The 19312-nt window shown below is 46.1% G+C and overlaps 1 long non-coding RNA gene across 1 annotated transcript; it reads left to right on the top strand.

Moving 5' to 3' along the window:
• The first annotated feature begins 1523 nt into the window (after window positions 1-1523).
• Window positions 1524-18650, top strand: LOC142660241 (uncharacterized). The gene is made up of 3 exons (XR_012850437.1): window positions 1524-1622; window positions 16660-16791; window positions 17598-18650. It is a non-coding gene; the product is annotated as an uncharacterized LOC142660241 (long non-coding RNA).
• Window positions 18651-19312: the final 662 nt, after the last annotated feature.

Genomic DNA, 19312 nt, shown 5'->3' with positions numbered 1-19312 from the left:
CACATGTGGCCCTAGTGCGGTAATCGACTGAAGCACCGGCCTCAGAAGCAAAGGAGCACCTAGTGGATTTTGCGGCCTCTTTTGTATTAGGCACCATATCCGGTTTGAAGAGGTTTTGTGGTGCCAAAACAGTGGAAACCCCCCAAAAGTGACCCCATTTTGGAAACTAGACCACTTGAGGAATTCATTGTAGTTTTCTTGGGGTGCATGCGGCTTTTTGATCCGTTTTTATTCTATTTTTAGGTGGCATGGTGACTAAAAAACATTAATTCTACTATTGTTTTTTTATTTGATTTTTTTTACAGCGTTCACCGTGCGCTATAAATGACATATTCACTTTATTCTGCGGGGCGATACCATATGTTTCTAGTTTTTTTTAATGTCTTATGGCGTTTGCACAATAAAATAAGTTTTGTAAAAAATCATTTTTAGGTGCAATGCGACTTTTTCATCTCTTTTTATTCCATTTTTTGGGAGGTGAAGTGACCAAACAATTGTGATTCTGGTACGGTTTATTATTATTTTCTTTTACGGCGTTCACAGCGCGGGATAAATAACGAAATAATTTTGTAGGTCAGGCCGTTACGGATGCGACGATACCAATTATGTATAGTTTATTTGTTTGTTTATATATTTTTATTAATAATAAAGGACTGATAAGGGAAAAGGGGAGATTTTTAATTTTATTACTTTTAAATCTTTTATTTTCTTATTTTTACACATCTTTTTAACTTTATTACTTTGTCCCACTAGGGGACTTGAGGGCAGGAGGCCCTGATCGCTATTCTAATACACTGCACTACATGCGTAGTGCAGTGTATCAGAGCTGTCAGCTACTCATTCACAGCAAGCATAGTGGGTCCTGACTTCGTCAGGACCCACTAGGCTTCCGTCGATGGCATAGCCGGACGCCATTGTTTGGTGTTCGGTTGCCATAGTAACCATCACCGGCCGCTATCGTGTAGCAGGCCGGCGATGGCAGCTTAACCCCTAAAAAGCCGTGATCGGTATTGAACACGGCTTTTCAGGGGTTAATCAGCGGGGAAACAGCGATCGGTCCCCGCTGTAGGAGCTGTGACAGCTGCTGTACGAGACAGCAGCTGTCACAGCTCCTGTATGTGTCGGGAGGACGGCCGAAATGGCCGTTACTCCCGAGACGTACTATTAGGTCATGGAGTGCGAACGCTATGGTTACTATGACCTAATAGTACGTCCAGGAGCGGGAAGGGGTTAACCACACCTACCTCTTCAAATATTTCTGCATTTACATCTCCTTGTTTCCTCAACATTCATTTCCCTCCCTCTCTGACAAACAATATATTATTTTTCACATTTCCTTACCTCCTGTTAATTAATATATTTTTCAAGTAACATTGCCAAAAGAAACTGTTCTCCTCACTTACATTTTCCATGTCTCCTTGTACATGCATCTCCCTTCTCTCCGGCATCATTTTGCTTTCGCTATCTTTTTTCCCCCTTACGGCCACCGTATTTTTTCTGGTTGCCTGGGCTACGCTGACGCCGGCGGGCGGTTTCTTTACTTTCACTTTGCTTCAGCCTTATCGCTGACTGTGCCGTGGTTACTGTCTCCTCCATGTCCACCCTTACCCATCTGAATACTGGTAAGCTCTTCTTTATCATGTTTCTTATCATGTTTTTAAAATGCAAAGTCATTTAGTTTCCGCTATAGTTTTATATTTTTACATTCTTTGTTTTTATCACTCCGATCTGCATTGTACGATTGAGCGCCCACTCCGTCCGTACCTGTACATTCAGTCCCTAATACCTTTTTTATGTTCCTCATGTTTTTTACAACTGTGACTGTTTACCTGATGACGTCAGTCACATCTGCTTTTATCTATGTACCTGATTGTTTCTTGTTTGGCGGTATTTTGCCTCTTATCCCCTCCCCCTCATCCACATGTGTATTTAAGATGTATGTCTTGCTTATTCTTCAAATTGAGTAGCGCTTTCCAAGTAGCGCTTTTTTGACATATATATTTTTTTTAAAAAATATATAATTTTTATAAAATGTACAGGGAAACTGAAAAAAAATTATTTGCGGGCTGATATTGGAAAAAAATCTGATTCCATGTTTTGGGGTTTTAGTTTTTACAGCTTTCGCCGTGCGGTAAAAAAGAAAATTTTACTTTACTCTGCGGCTCAATACTATTACGGTGATACCAAATCTATATAGTTTTTTTTTTTATATTATACTACTTTTACAAAGAGAAATCTATTTGTTAAAGTAAAAATTGTTTTGTTTCATCACATTCCACAACTTTTTTATTTTTCGTTTGATTGAGCAGTGGGAGGTCTTATTTTTTGCGGGACGAGCTGTCGTTTTTATTGGTACAATTTTTTGGTACATAAAAAGTGATCAAAAAATTGTATTACCTTTTTTTTGAGAGATAAGGGGACAAAAAAAACAGCGATTTTGGCGGTTTAAATTATTTACGTTTTTTACGGTGTTCACCGTGTGAGTTAAATAATGGTATATTGTAATAGTTCGGCCTTTCACGGACGTAGGAATACCAATTTTCTTTATTTTTTTTATATTACTTTAGAAGAAAAATGGGAAACTTTTTTCTTTCTCACTACTAATAACTTTAATTCTTCTACAAATTTTATTAGTCCCCTTAAGGGACTTGAACCAGCGATCATTGGATCGCTGGTACAATATACTGCAATACTAATGTATTGCAGCATATTGTTATTTTTACAGGCTTCTGGAACCGCACAATCGCTGTTCCTGTCCGTTAGTCCTGGGTGTCAGCTGTAATACACAGTTGACACCCGCAGCGTATGGAGCGGGCTCAGCACATGAGCCCACTCCATACATCAACCCACACACCATGACGTGATATTAAAAGTCATAGTGCGCAAAGGGGTTAATGCACAGCGGATGGTGTGAATATTGCAATTTTCCACTGGTATGCCATTTTAGTGCATAATATGTTGTGCACAGTTTGTGCCACTGAAGACAAATACCTCATAAAACGTTAAGCGGGTTCTCTCGGGTATGGCAATGCCATATATGTGGGCGCAAACTGCTGTTTGGGCACATTGCAGGTGTCAGAAGGGAGGGAGCGCCATTTTGCTTTTGGAGCGCAGATTTTGCTTGGTAGTAGTTCTGTTTGGGGTTTTGCTGGTATTTCAGTTTATAATGTGGGGGCGTATGTAATCTGTGCGGAGAACATCAGGGCATTATAAGAGGGTATAATAATGCGGTAAATAAATAATAATTCATAGATATGTGGACGGTACCGCACTGATAAATGGCGCCCGAACTTATCAGATTTTGGAACACACTGCACATTTTGCATCGCCATATTCTGAGAGCCAGAACTTTTTTTCACCACCGGAGCTATGTGAAGGCTTATTTGTTGCGGGACAATTTGTAGTTTTCATTGGTACCATTTTGGGGTACATGCAATATTTTTAATCACTTTTTATTCAATTTTTTTGCAAGCCGGATGACCAAAAACAAGCAATTCTGGCAATGTTTTTTAGTTTATTTTTTGCGGCGTTCACCATGTGCTATAAATGACCGTTTTTCTCTATTTTGCGGGTCGGTACGATTACGGCGATACCATATGTATATAGATTTTTTTATGTTTTGCAGCGTTTGCGCAATAAAATTACTTTTTTGTAAAATAAATTATTTTTTGTGTCACCATATTCTGAGAACCATAACTTTTTTATTTTTTAGTCAAAAAAGCTGTGTAAGGGCTTGTTTTTTGCGGGACGGGTTGTAGTTTTTATTGGTACTATTTTCGGGTAGATGCGACTTTTTGATCACTTTTTATTCTCTATTTTGGGAGGGGTGGTGACCAAAAAATAGCGATTCTGGTTTAGTTTTTTATAGATTTTTTTTTGAGGGTTTTCATCGTGCAGGAAAAATAATATTACAGTTTTATAGCTGGGGTCGTTACAAACGCGGCGATACCAAATATGTGTACTTTTTTAAACGTGTTCATTTTTTTACTATAATAAAAGACTTATTATAGGAAAAAAAGCATTTATAACTTTTATTTTTACACTTTTTAAAAAAAAACATCTTTATTACTATTTATTTTTATTACTTTTTTTACTTGTCCCACTAGGGGACATATAAACTTGCAGCTTTGATCGCTGCTAGAGTACATTACACTACCTACGTAGTGTAATGTATTCTAACTGTCATTGTGACGTGACAGTCACACTGACAGGAAGCCTCGGAGGACCGGCCGGAGGCTCCTCCTCTGAGGCTTCCGTACATGGCAACCCGGAGGTCATTGTCTGGCCTCCAATTGCAACCCCACCAATCACTTCGTGGGAGCTGCCGATGTGCTTCAAACCCCTTAAATGTGGCGATCGCAATCGGTCGCCGCATTTATGGGGTTAATTGCCAAAATCAGCGGCGATGGTCTGCTGACCGGCAACACTGGAGTGCCAGCTGTCGGGGACAGCTGACCTCCCGGTTCCTGGACACTGTCCGTAAGCACAGTGTTCGCCGGGAGCCGCTCCGCAACTGTACGTCCTGGTGCGGGAAGCAAGCCCTCTGTGGCGCAGCGTGTGAAGAGGTTAATAGCTTTGGCAAAGCTAATGTGTATTTAGCCCTGCCAATAAAGCTTGAATTTGAATTGATTTTAAACGATAGATAGATAGATAGATAGATAGATAGATAGATAGATAGATAGATAGATAGATAGATAGATTGATAAAGTCTACACACCACTGTTAAAATGCAAGGTTTATGTCATGTCAAAAAAATCAGTACAAGGTGAATCATTTCAGAACTTTTTCCACCTTTAATGTGACCCATAATCTGTACAATTTCATTAAAAAATAAACTGAAATCATTTAGAGGGGAAAAATAAAAATAACAAAACTACAGTAATGCGGTTGCATAAGTGTGAAGACCCTCTTATAATTGGGGATGTGGTTGTGTTCAGAATTAGCCAATCAGATTTAAACTCATGTTAAATAGTAGTTAGTACACAGCTGACATTATTTAAAGTGCAATCTGAGTAACACCATATAAAGTTCAGCTATTCTATTAGTATTTTCCTGACATTTTCTTTGTTGCATATGACAGCAAAAGCCATGGTCCGTAAAGAGCTTAGAACACATCAAAGGGATCTAATTGTTGAAAGGCATCAGTCAGGAGAAGGGTACCAAAGAATTTCCTAGGCATTAGATATACCATGGAACACAGTGAAGACGGTCATCAAGACGAATATTGGTCCGGGAAGCTACCAAGAGGCCTACAGCAACATTAAAGTAGCTGCAGGACTTTCTGCCATGGAATGGTTGTGTAGTACATGTGACAACCGTCTTCCGTATTCTTCATATGTCTGGTCTGTGGAGTAGGGTGGCAAGACGGAAGCCTTTTCTAACAAAGAAAAACATCCAAGCCCCGCTAGGTTTTGCAAAGACCTACATCAAGTCTGCCAAAAGCATGTGGGAAAACGTGTTATGGTCTGATGAGACTAAGGTTGAACTTTTGGGCTATAATTCCAAAAGGTATGTTTGGCGCAAAGCAAACACTGCACATCACCAAAAGAACACCATACCCACAGTGAAGCATGGTGGAGGCAGCATTATACTTTGGGGCTGTTTTTCTGCACCTGGAACTGGGGCTTTAGTCAAGGTGGAGGGAATTATGAACAGTTCCAAATATCAGGCAATATTAGCTTAAAATATGCAGGCCTCTGCTAAAAAGCTGAAGATAAAGAGGAATTTCACCTTTCAGCATGACAACGACCCAAAGCATACCTCCAAACCAACAAACGAATGGCTTCACCAGAAGAGGATCAAAGTTTTGGAATGGCCCAGCCAGAGACCAGACCAGAATCCCATTGAAAATCTGTGGATGGATAGATTAGATAGATAGATAGATAGATAGATAGATAGATAGATAGATAGATAGATAGATAGACAGGGAAACAAGACCCAAAAAAAAAACAAATAACAAGACAAATACATGTACGTTGGAAGAGTAATAGAAAAACTATTTGCTTTTAAATTGGCACATGGCTAAAACTCTCCTATTTTCGGTGAGGATGGCGCACTGAAAATTCGCTACAAGTTACAATATAACTCATGTGAATGGGGTTTACTTTTTTTTTGAAGGATGGAATAGCGAAGTAGACTCTGCTATTCCATCCTGAGAAAAATACGTATAATGCTTCTGACAACACTATATGGACAGTAATATGAGGTTCTTCGCAGTGCCGGAGTCCCCAGGCAGAGAATCGCAATTGCTCTGCCATTGGACTTTGGCCCTGGGGAAGCTCGTGACATCACTGTCCATATATCGACATCAGGATCAGCGCCGGAGTCCCTGGGCAGAGCGCTAGTAGAAGCTCTGCCCGGGGACTCCAGCTCTGGGAAAGCTACTAACGTCACTTTCTATTTATGGACAGTGACTTCAGGAGTTTCCCCTGGGCCATTCCCCGGGCCACGTATCCCATTATATGCCATACGGTGGGATACATTTTGTCTGAATTGAACAAAATCTAGGACATTAACCGGTCATGTGCCTGACCAATGGTTTCGTTCAGTGTAATTGACATCCGTTCCAAAATCAGTTAACTTGCATAACGTGCAAACGTGAGCGCACCACTTTTCGTTGCCCAACCCTCCGTAATGGCGGGGAGCCCAGACTCCTTGGCTGTATGGGGCCCAGAAATTCATGACAGAGTGGCGGAGTTTTGGCATATGGTATGGGAATTCCCTGCTATTAGTCTTTGATTTTTAAAGATATTGAAAGTCTAAGCTAGATCGGGAGAGCTTGAAATCTGCTCAATTGGCACTTCTGAATTTTACTGAGGATTTGCTAATGGCGGAGTTCTCGCAAATGCAAATTCGGCTTATCTTGAGAGTCTTATTGCTCGCTAAATTAGTTATTGCAAGGAAATGACAGAATCCCCCCCCCCCCCCCTCTATTTCTGAATGGAGAAATATTGTTCTTAGAGTCAGAATGCTTGAGAAAATAAGAGCTAACAAGCAGAACTAACTACATAAATGGGAGGAGCTTTGGGTAGTCTGGATCTGATGTAAAGTAGAGAAGGGGATGGGGGTCCTGTTGTTGTTTTTCCTCTTGGATGTGGAGGGTGGTGGGTGGGGTTGGGAATATGCAGAATATTGTGGGGATTCTTATATTGTATTATTTTCTTCTGTTGTGTCACCCCAATATTTTATTGAATAAAATAAAAGTTAATTTTAGAAAAACAAATGCTCCCAATTATCAGCATGACAATGGTGGTGATTTTTTATTTGATTTTCCCACCTTTAGCACTCTTTAACCCATTAGTGACTGTCAATACACCTTTTCACAGCAGCCACTAATGGGCTTTATTCTGATGCATACGCGCTTTCACGGCGCTGCATCAGAATAAATAAACAGAGCAGGGAGCTGTTAAATCTCCCTGCTCTCAGCTACCAGAGGTAGCTGAGGGCTGGGGGCATCCCTGCTCTAACGGGTCAGATCGATATTGTAGCGTCCATGGCCGCGGGCCGTCGGGTTTACTCACCTCCCGACCAGTGGCGGATTATCATATGGGCGTTTCGGGCGGCCGCCCGGGGCTCCCAGGGGGCCCATGGCAGCCCGAACCGCACATCATCTCCTAAATCTATTCAGCGCGCTAGCGCTGCTAACTGCCGAAGATGAGGAGGAGCAGGGAAAGGGGTAGGACACGCCTCCCTGACAAGTGCGGGCCGCCGCCATTGAGTAACAGAACAGCGACGGACGGCTGTTCTGTTACTCCAAAGCAGCAAGAGAAGAGCCGGCGGGCGGTCACCGGCGCTGAGGTCAGTACAGGCTTATCCTCCTGCCCAACTGGTTCCCGACCGCTGGCTGTATTTTTACGGCCAGCGGTCAGGGACGGGTCCTTAAAACCCGAGCCATAGACTTTCTACGGCTCGGGTTTTAACTTGCTGCCCGCGCGATCGGGCAGCTAAATGTCGGGTCTCCGGCTGTCAGTGACTGCCAGGGACCCTGAGGAGAAGATAGGAGCAGCTTTCGCTGCTTCTGTCTTCTCTGATCTCTTTTACACAGCGCTCAATGAACGCTGTGTAAAGGAATAGAGACAGCAGCATCGGCGCTGTCTCTATTCCTCCCGGTGATCATGTGACTGGTCACATGATCGCCGGGTGCCGTTAGTGATAGACTGCTGCCGGGTCTTGCTAGACCTAGCACAATCCTATTAGTGACAATCGTCAATATGAGAGGGCTGATTTCCCCTGTAACTGGGGCTGCTGTGCAGCTCCAGTTACAGTGGAAAAACATGGTGTAAAACAAAGGAAAAAAATATATAAAGTTCCCCAAAGGTCTACTTTGACCTTTGGGGGACAGACCATAGTAATAAAAAAATAGTAAAGTGCAAAAAAAAATGTAATAATAAATACACATAAAATACCCACCCCAAAAAAATACCGTTCCCCCGCCAATCATTGTTTTAACGTTAGCGCTGACCCAATTACCCTAATATAGACATGTAATATATTAAAATTTACGGTAGACAATGGTGATCACAAATAAAAGGTCTATTTTAGGGTAAAACTATGTTATTACATAATAAAAATAGAAGAAACTTAAAAAAGCTTATTTTTTTACTATTACCGTATATGTCGGCGTATAAGACGACTGGGCGTATAAGACGACCCCCAACTTTTACCCTTAAAATATAGAATTTAAGATATACTCACCATTTCGTGCAGGAGCGCTTCACTATGGCCATCGGCGGCAGGACCCAGGACTCTGTCTCTTTGAACTCGCGCATGCGCAGATAGGCGAGGTACATGATGGGGTTAATTACTATTAATGTGAGGAACATGGAGGGTAAATTCATCGCACCTCGCGCCTCACATTAATAAGTGAATGAAAGCCGTGTTTATTTCATTTTTTTACAGCGTACACATCATAAATGATGCAAAAACATTGTTGTCCGCGCCATTACTGAATGTGTGTATTTTATGTATTGAGACTTATTTTAATGTTTATTGTAAAAAAGGTGAAGGTGTATTTTTTTTAAAATGTAACCATACTTTGTTTTTACTTTATTTTTAAACTTTAATGTACTGACATATATCAGATATGTGCCAGTACATTAGCCTGTGGACAGATAGCACACAGGCAGTTGTTAGGACATACTTGGGTATATCCTAACAACAAGAGATATGGTCAGACAGCCCTGGGGTCCGTCAATAGACCCTGGGCTGTCTGCCCATATATGGTATGGCCCTCGATCGCGTCACAGGAATTCCCTGTGACGCGATCCAGGGGCATCCCCCCTTCTCACTTTCCCCTGAATGCTGCAGTCAGCTGTGATCGCAGCATTCACGGGAATAACGGCGGAGATGAGAGGTTCTCTGATCTCCGGCGTTATAGAGCGGGGCTGCGGCTGTGTAATACAGCCATTGCCCCGCTCCTGACAGGAAGTGCGCGCGCGGTCAGCATGAGGAGATGCGGCCGGCGCTGCACTAATGAGCGGCAGTTCAGGCACTGAAGACAACATGGGGGTGCTTTGTAGCGCGCCCGCCATGTTCTGTCTTCAGTGCCGCAGATCATTAGTGCAGCGCCGGCCGCATCACATGATGCTGACCCCGCGCGCATATGTCAGGACTCAGGAGCGGGGCTGTGGCTGAATTACACAGCCGCAGCCCCGCTCTCATAGTCATGTGTACTATACTGAGCTGTGCGGCTGCAACGTGCATCCCTAATATCCGACAATATCCGGCATATAAGACGACCCCACACTTTTGACATTTTTTTAAGGGTGTAGAAAGTCGTCTTGTACGCCGATATATACGGTATTTTCAAACTTTATGAATAAAAATTCTAAAATAGCAAAAAAGGTGTGTATAAAAATGATAAAAAAAACGAAACCTGCATCGTCTACGGAAAAAACGTCGCAAAAATCACGTCGGTTTTATTTTTTTTTTATAAAAATGTGTGTTTGGGGCAACTTTGTAATTACGTTTTATTAAAAAATATTTTCACTTTTTGAGATAGCTACTTTGTATCCTGTATCCGTCAGGTCAGCAGGACTGACGGGATCAGTGAAACGGGCCCTGCGCTAAATTATAATCTTAAATGTGATAGATTTGAGGTGGATCCTGCGTGTCACTGATCCTGTCAGTCCTGCTGACCTGACGGATACAGGATACAAAGCAGCTGTATCTCAAAAAGTTAAAATATTTTTTAATAAAATCAATCAATCACACAGATACACACACATACTATATATATATATATATATATATATATATATATATATATATATATATATATATATATATATATATATATATAATTAGAATATAAAGTTTTTAAATGTGTACACATAACTTTGTGGCACTATATACAAGGGGGAGCGCTGTGAGGCACTATATACAAGAGTGAGCGCTGTGAGGTACTATATACAAGGGGGAGCGCTGTGAGGCACTATATACAAGGGGGAGCGCTGTGAGGCACTATATACAAGAGAGCGCTGTGAGGTACTATATACAAGGGGGAGCGCTGTGAGGCACTATATACAAGGGGGAGCGCTGTGAGGCACTATATACAAGAGTGAGCGCTGTGTGGCACTATATACAAGGGGGAGCGCTGTGTGGCACTATATACAAGGGGGAGCGCTGTGTGGCACTATATACAAGGGGGAGCGCTGTGAGGCACTATATACAAGGGGGAGCGCTGTGAGGCACTATATACAAGGGGGAGCGCTGTGAGGCACTATATACAAGGGGGAGCGCTGCGTGGCACTATATACAAGGGGGAGCGCTGTGTGGCACTATATACAAGGGGGGCTGTGTAGTGCTATCCACAGTGGTATGTGTGTGGCTCTCTTTATAGGGGGGGCTTTTTGGTGCTATTTACAAGAGGGGGAGGGCTGTGTGGCGCTCTCTACAGGGGGGCTGTATGGCACTATCTATAGGGGCTGTGTGTAACGCTCTCTACGAGGGGGATGTGTGATATATAGAGGGGGCTGTGTATGGCGATATCTATGGGGGTGTGTAATATCTACAGGGGCTGTGTGTGGCACTATGTACAGGTGGCTGTGTGTATGTGGTGTTTTACAGTGTGTGGTATTATTATATTCAGGCGCGCAGTGTTTGGTGCTATTATATTTAGGGGTACACTATGTGGCACCATGATAACTTTATTTTCGTTTATAGGTGTGGAAATGTTGGAAAAGTGAGGAGACGTCTGAGTTGCAAATTCTGCAGAAATGAGTCATGGCCGGGAGAAGTCGTCATGAGCGCTGGACCGGATGGAGAAGAAAAGAGGAAAAAAACTACTAGAATCTGAGACGTCATCACCTGTGAGTCACTAGATTTATAGAGAATCTGCCACCTTTCCTGACATGTTTATTATCCGAAATCCTTGTATTTCACAAAAAGTCTTTCTGCAGTCCAGGACTGATAGACAATTCCCCTTGTCAGGAGGTTGTGTCCCTGCACAGTGTGATACTGTCAGTATGTAGGGACACCGCGCTGTGACAAGGGAAATCGTAACACTGTTAATGCTTGCCCAAAAAGGTAGTGTTAAAAATAGTTACAGCGCGGCAGGGCGGCGGTGAGGAAGGGGGGCCCAAGTTTGGGTAACAGCCCAGGGCCCATGGTCTACTTAATCCGCCACTGCTCCCGACGCCCGCAGCCATGGATCTGTGAGCGCTGGTTTCCGTCTCTCTCCTAGGAGACGCCAGCGCTCACTTCCGCTCCGTTCGGCTGTGTCCCGTAGGGTGCGCGCGCACTCTCGCGCCCGGCCTTAAAGGGCCAGCGCGCGTAAATAGGAAATTGTCATCATCATCAACTGCCACGATTTCCTGGCCTTCTAATCCTTGCCTGAGCGTTGTTAGTTTTCCCAGTCTGTCTTGCAAATGGTCCCTTAGTGTTTCCCGTTCCTGTTGTTACCCATGCCTTGTTCCCCGTTCCTGTTTCCCGTGCTTTGCCTTAGTATCAAGTCGTGCCACGTCCTGTGTCATCTGCCACGTCCTGTGTCATCTGCCACGTCCAGAGGAATCTGCCACGTCCTGTGTCATCTACCACGTCCAGAGGAATCTGCCACGTCCTGTGTCATCTGCCACGTCCTGTGTCATCTGCCACGTCCAGAGGAATCCGCCACGTCCTGTGTCATCTGCCACGTCCGGAGGAATCCGCCACGTCTGGCGCAACTTGCGGCTCCTGTGTCATCCGCCATGTTTGGCGCCACATGCTGCACCCATCTCATCTGTGCCAGAGCTTCGGTCACCGTCTGGACTATCCAGGTACCCTTGTGCAGGACATTGTATTTCTGGGGTTTCCTGTTGTTTGGCCAGCTGCCTTCCCGCTACGGCGGTACGGCCTAGTGGGTCCACTAACCCGCTTCTTGACAGATATCAGTATCGATCTCACCCAATTAACCCCTCAGATGCGGTGCTCAATAGCGAGCGCCGCTTCTGAGTGGTTTGGGAGAGAGGGAGGGTGCTCCCTCTCTCATCGCACTGGCACCCGGCAATAAGAACGCCGGGTGTCGTGTCTTCTATGGCAGCTGGGGGTCTAATAAAGGCCCCCAGGTCTGCCTTTAGTGTAGGCCTGCTACTTGCCAGGTCATGCCAGAGGCATGGCCTAGCAGATGCCTGTCTGTTTTAAATGGACAGGCAGTAATACACTGCAATACAAAAGTATTGCAGTGTATTATAAAAGCGATCGGAAGATTGCATAGTAAAGTCCCCTAGTGGGACAAGTAAAAAAGTGTTTAATAAAGTTGATAAAAAAAAAAGTGGTACATCGGACATCCCTCCTTCATCTGTCGGTGCACAGCTGGAGGCTACATCCAGGAGGCACAGTGAGTACCGAGGTCCTGGGCCTCATGCCACCTTGTCTGCTGTTGGGCCTTCAGGGCTAGAGGCCCCAGAACTCCTCCATCCTCCCCAAGGCCCTGCACTGGTAGGAGTTCCCCCTCATGGTCCTCTGGCTCGTCGTGGGGCAATCCCCCTAATATGCAGTCGACCATAACACCGTCACTACCTCGGGGGTCTCCCCCACACCACTGGAGTTTGGAGGCCCTCAGGCTTATTAGCCACTGGGCCCATGACTGTGTGGCACGGAAAGGGGTTAAAGAGGGCTATTTTTGGGCTAGGACCAGATCCCGTCCGAGTTAGGCAGGGTGGGGTGTGGGCCTCACATGGATAGTAAGCACCCACCCCAGTGGGCGTTTTGCGGGCAGTATGGTGGGCGGTCTTGCCCACCCTTCCCTGCTGGGCTTTATAAGCCAAGGGCCGGCAGACATCTTGCTCTTCCGGCCGTTACTTGTACGCAGTCACATACAGTGTCACAGTGAGTACACTTACCTGTTTACAATCATGAACCGGCAAGAGCTTGAGGAGTCCATCCGCCTCCGTCTTCAGGACGAGGGTTCTGTATGGCTGCAGTCTCTCTTAACCGAGACTGTGGCGCCGGAGTCCTGCTTACCGTGTCCACTTCCTGCTTGGCAATCTGCGCGCCGCTCCAGGCCGCCAGTGCGGCTCTCCCCCTCCGGCAACCAACGAGTCTTCCCCGATTCTGCCAGACAGGTCGCGCATGCGCAGTCCTGTGCCGCGACGCAACCCTCGCGAGGCGGGTTGGATGAGGACGTGATCCCCCCGTCTCTAGGCTTAACGTCTCCCACCGGTCTGGAAAGGGCTAGGCCTCGTCAAGCGACCGCGAGGAGCACATCGGCCTCCACTGCAGCTCCAGGTAATACGGCAGCGTCGGGCTCGGTGGGGTTGCAAAGGGGGGCTCCCCTTCCATCAACACTCAGGATGGGCGCACGTAGCAGCACAAGGGGTGCGGCCCCAGGTACTGTCGCCGGAGGGTGGCATGAAACTTCACCTCCCCGCTAAATGATGGGGATGATTGTTTCCTGGGAGATAGTGAGGATTTTTTCCAATGTGAACAGGATCCGCCGAGCGTGAGGCAACAGGCACCACCACCTCCACCGCCTCAGCATCCATCCGTTACTGCCCTGGTCTTTCCTCCGGTTTTGGGTCCAGGTTATGTGCTAACGGAAAACGTTGAGCGGGTTTCGTCTGTTAGCTCCAGGGGCACCAATCGGACTCGCCGTTCCCGTTCTCGGCGGTCATCCAGGCGGCGCTCATCTCAACGTTCATACAGACATCGTCAGCGGCACAAGAGGTTGTCGTCAATTTGTGAATCGTCAATCTCTCGCACTGGGTCGTCTCGCAACGGCAGTCCAAGGGGCAGCCATGGCGGACGTCGCCATAGCACACGCTCATCCAACCGTCTGCGGGCGACAAGTTCAAGGATGGTGGAGGTACCAGTAGCATCTTCCGCACCTGTTCCTCCCCCGCCACCTTCGATGGCCTTGGTCCCGGCATCAGCATCTGGTCACGGTGAGTATGATTGTCTCAGGGGTTACATCTGATGTTGATATAGTTAATGTGTTGCGGTCCCTGTTGGCGGGCAGGCCAGTTGCCCCTACCCCCCAGGCCTCGCAAGCTGAGGCTGGGAAAATATTGGTGGAGGCGTCTACGTCTATGGCAGGCCCTTCCTTGCCCGCCTTCAGCGATATTTATTTTTGTGGCATCCCCCCACTTGGTGCTCACTTGTCAGATAATACCAGGGAAAAAATAGCGCGAAATGACTACGTTGATATTTGGTCCTTGGTCCTTGGTATCAGTGGATTCGGCGACTGTCGACAAGGAACAACGTTTTGAAAGGGGGGTTCCGGCGAAGCCGAAGGTGGCGAGAACTTTTAATAATTGGTTGCAAGTGTTTGCAGTATTAAGTTGTGTAGCCTCCCAGAATTCCCCGAGAAATCCTTCCAGCTTTTTGTATACCTAGACTCGGTTTTTAGCGCTTATAAGTCACATGGGGTTTCGGCTTGGTGGCGTTATGACGAAGAGTTTCGTAGGCTGGGGCACCAAGGCCACGGATGTTTGGTTACGGCTCATGATGTCCCAGTGCCCCTTTCAGCCAGCGGCCCCTTTCCCACTAGCGTTTGGCGGTTCTTTCCCTGGGGTTGGGGCCCACACTGTTAAGCGTGCGGGCTCATGCTGGCTATTCAACGAAGGCCATTGCAAATTCTATGCATCATGTAAGTTTAAACACGAGTGCTCTTTCTGTGGTGCCGCCCACCCAGCCTTACGTTGCAACCGTTGAAGCGCGCAGGTCCCGCGTCCCAATAATACGAGCAGGGCTGAGGACCCCAATACGCGTATTAGAGATGTCACCATGGCTAGACCGGTACCCCAAGATGGGGAAAGCCGTCCTGCTTAGAACAGGTTTCACATTTGGCTTCTTTATCCCTTTTGTTCCCAACCTTCGGTGTCTGGCAATTTGAAATCAACGAGGGAATTCCCAGCGGTAATCAGAGATAAGTTGGGAAAAGAGTTGAAGCTGGGCCGGATGGCCGGCCCCTTTTCAGAATTGCCATTCCCCAACCTGCGGGTATCCCCCTTAGGCGTATTTCCCAATAACGAGCCTGGTTAATTCCGTTTAATACTCCACCTGTCATACCCAAAAGGAAGTTCAGTTAACGACGGGATAGATAAGGACCTGTCTGCCGTTCCGTATGTCTCGTTTGATAAGGCGGTCGATTTAGTCCGCCAGGCCGGACAGGGAGCCTTTATGGCTAAATCCGATGTGGAATCCGCGTTTCGTTTGTTACCTGTTCACCCTGATTGTTTCCATTTGCTTGGCTGCCAGGTGGATGGTCAATTTTACTATGATATGTGTTTACCCATGGGTTGCTCCATTTCTTCTTATTATTTTGAAGTTTTTAGTTCTTTCTTAGAATTGGTTTTAAGGGAGTTAACGGGTTGTCCTACCACTACACACTACTTGGACGATTTTCTTTTCGTAGGGGCCTCCACGTCCACGCGTTGTCAATTTTTACTTGACTCTTTCCGTTGTTTGGCTGTCCGTTTTGGCGTTCCCCTCTCGGAGGAAAAAACCGAAGGCCCGACAACGGTGTTATCTTTTCGATTCTGTGGAAATGGTGTTCTGTTTGCCAGTGGATAAGGTTGTTAAACTAAGGTCTCACTTGTCCGCGGCAATGGTTGCAAAGAAGCTACAGCTCCGGCAGGTCCAATCGTTATTGGGTCTGTTGGTATTTGCGAGCAGAGTGATGCTGATGGGTCGTATATTTTCACGCCGTTTATCCTTAGCCATGGCCGGTGTTCGGTCCCCCACGCAGTATGTGCGCATTACGGCAGCTCTTAGGAGTCATTTCCAGGTGTGGTTGAATTTCGTATCCGATCATAACGGGCGCACGTGCTGAATGGCTCCGCCGGTGTCCAACCGCGAGATTCAATTGTTTACGGCTGCGGCAGGCTGCGCGGGTTTCGGGGCCATACTGGGCCGTGCATGGTGCGCTGCCCCCTGGCCTAGGTCCTGGCGTGACCGCGGCTGGTGTAAAAATTTGACGCTCCTTGAAATGTTTCCCATTATAGTTGCCATCGAACTGTGGGGGGGGAGTGTTGGCTAATTCGTCGGTAGTGTTTTGGTCTGATAATTCCAGTGTCGTCCATGCTGTTAACCACCTGACTTCTTCTCCCCCCCCCCCCTGTTGTTGTGTTGATCCGGCGTCTGGTGTTAAGATGCCTGCAACACAACATCCAATTTAGGGCTCGCCATATTCCTGGTGTTCAAAATAAAGTCGCTGATTCTTTGTCACGTTTTAATTGGCAGGTTTTCCGTTCACTTTGCACGCAGGCAGACACAGCGGAGGCCAGCTGCCCGGATACGTTGTGGAGGATGCTGGATCTCAACTGGTCCCTCTCGTAAGGTCGTCTCTCGCCCCGTCTACTTGGGCGGCATACGGTAAGGCGTGGAACGAGTGGCTGGATGTTGTTGCGAGCGGGCCCTGGGACCTGATGAGGCTACCCTCAGAACTTATGTATTGGCTTATTTATCCAAATTGTTAGAGAGATGGGTTTCGGGAGCAGTTGCACAGCGACGGCTGACTGGCCTGGCTTTTTCCTTTAAGTTGCGTTCTTGGCCGGATGTTACTAAAATGTTTTTTTCATAGCCCAGGTGTTTAAGGGATGGAAGAAATCAGCAGTTAGATGGGAATGCAGACGGCCTGTCTCTTACCCCATTCTACTAAAATTATTGCAGGAATTAGCCGGTGTTTGTTCTTCCCCATTTGAAGTTTCTTTATTTAAAGCGGCTTTTATTTTGGCCTTTTTCGGTGCCCTACGCATTTCCGAATTGGTTGCCATGTCAGCCACCCGCCCCAGGGGTCTACTAGTTGACGATGTTGTCTTATCCAGCTCCAGCATCCGTTTCCGTATACGGAAATCCAAGATGGATGTCTTTGGCAAAGGCTGTTTGGTATCCCTGCGACCCGTACTCGAGCCGGCCTGCCCAGTTCAAACTATTGCTCAGTACTCCCAGGCTCGCTTGTCCGGTTCCCAATTCCTATCCCATTTAGATGGCAAACCCCTCACCAGGTTCCAGTTTTCGGCGGTTTTTAGGTCCACTCTATCCAGGGCAGGTTTTTCCCCGAAGGAGTTTGGGCCTACCTGACGGAGTGGTCCGCTGCATTGGGCGTTGGCGATCTGAATGTTTTGCTGGTTCTATTCGTCCGGATTTGGTTTTGCATTAATGTTGTTTCTTGATTACAGGTTCGCGCCCGCAATATGGATCCTTGGCCACTCATATGTTTTTTGGGCAGAAAGATGGGCTTCTATAAGACCAGGCGGTCTCTCACTGGGCGTGTTGGGAGCTGAAATTCACTGGAGAGGATTTAGTTGCCTGAGGTGGCTGGAGGTACTGCCGGAGGTGGTGGCTATCAGCAGACAGCGAGCAACGCCAACGGTGCTAGTGATCCATGTTGGGGGAACGACCTTTGTTCTGTCCATCTAGGGGAATTGATAGCATTGATTCGATAGGATTTAGAAAGGTTCAAGTCATTCTTCGCTCAGTTGGTATTGGTTTGGTCAGAGGTGATTCCCCGTGCGGAGTGGCAAGGCGCAAGTGATCTTAATGCCATTGAGAGTGGTAGGCGCCTGTTAAACACCAGGGTCTCCAGGTATGTCAGAGCCGGGGGTGGTGTAGTTTTTAGGCATAGGATGTTAGAAGGGGATAATAGGTGTTTACTGCTGCAGGACGGGGTGCACCTCACAGATATTGGGTTGGACATCTTTTGTCAGGGCTCCAGGATGGGATAGAGGAGGCTTTGTTCAGGCTGACCGTGGGTCGTGGGGGAGGAGGTATGCGCAGTTGAGGATGCGCATCCTCCTCGTGGCGGTATTTTATTATATAAGAAGGGACCTGCATGCCCTGCCTTAGGCGGGCTGGCATACGGGTATACGCGGTAATCTGTTTATTGTGAAAATATTGGATAACAAAATAGTAAATAAAGCTGTGGCCGACCCCCTGGTCAACCCACGTTAAAGGTTCAGTCGGTGTTGGTTGATTTATTTGTAGGAGCAAGGTAAATCCACCCTAGCCTATACACGATAGTTACATAGTTACATAGTTACATAGTTAGTACGCCTGAAAAAAGACACATGTCCATCAAGTTCAACCAAGGGACGGGAAAATTTCTACACATAGGAGCTAATACTTTTTTGTTCTAGGAAATTATCTAACCCTTTTTTAAAGCCATCTACTGTCCCTGCTGTGACCAGCTCCTGCGGTAGGCTATTCCATAGATTCACAGTTCTCACTGTAAAGAAGCCTTGTCGCCTCTGCAGCTTGAATTTTTTTCTCCAGATGGAGGGAGTGCCCCTTTGTTTTTTGTGGGGGTTTTACAAGGAACAGGATTTCACCATATTTTTTGTATGTGACATTAATATATTTATATAAGTTAATCATGTCCCCCCTTAGTCATCTTTTTTCAAGGCTAAATAGGTTTAATTCTTTCAATCTTTCCTCATAACTTAAATTCTCCAAGCCCCTAATTAGTTTTGTTGCTCTTCTTTGTATTTTTTCTAACTCCAGGGCATCCTTTCTATGAACTGGAGCCCAGAACTGAACTGCATATTCTAGATGAGGCCTCACTAATGCTTTGTAAAGTGGCAATATTACATCCCTGTCCCGCGAGTCCATGCCTCTTTTAATACACGACAATATCCTGCTGGCCTTTGAAGCAGCTGATTGACACTGCATGCTGTTATTGATTTTATGATTTACAAGAACACCCAGATCCTTCTCAACAAGTGAATCCGCCAGTGTAGCTCCCCCTAGGACATATGATGCATGCAGGTTGTTGGTACCCAGATGCATAACTTTACATTTATCTACATTAAACTTCATCTGCCAAGTGGATGCCCAAACACTTAGTTTGTTTAAATCTGCCTGCAATTCATGAACATCTTCCATAGACTGAACTATA

Source organism: Rhinoderma darwinii, chromosome 9 (assembly GCF_050947455.1).
Source record: "Rhinoderma darwinii isolate aRhiDar2 chromosome 9, aRhiDar2.hap1, whole genome shotgun sequence".
NCBI classification, from domain to species: Eukaryota; Metazoa; Chordata; class Amphibia; order Anura; family Rhinodermatidae; genus Rhinoderma; species Rhinoderma darwinii.
Note: the sequence above shows the minus strand (reverse complement) of the source record. Positions and strands in the feature narration are given on the sequence as shown.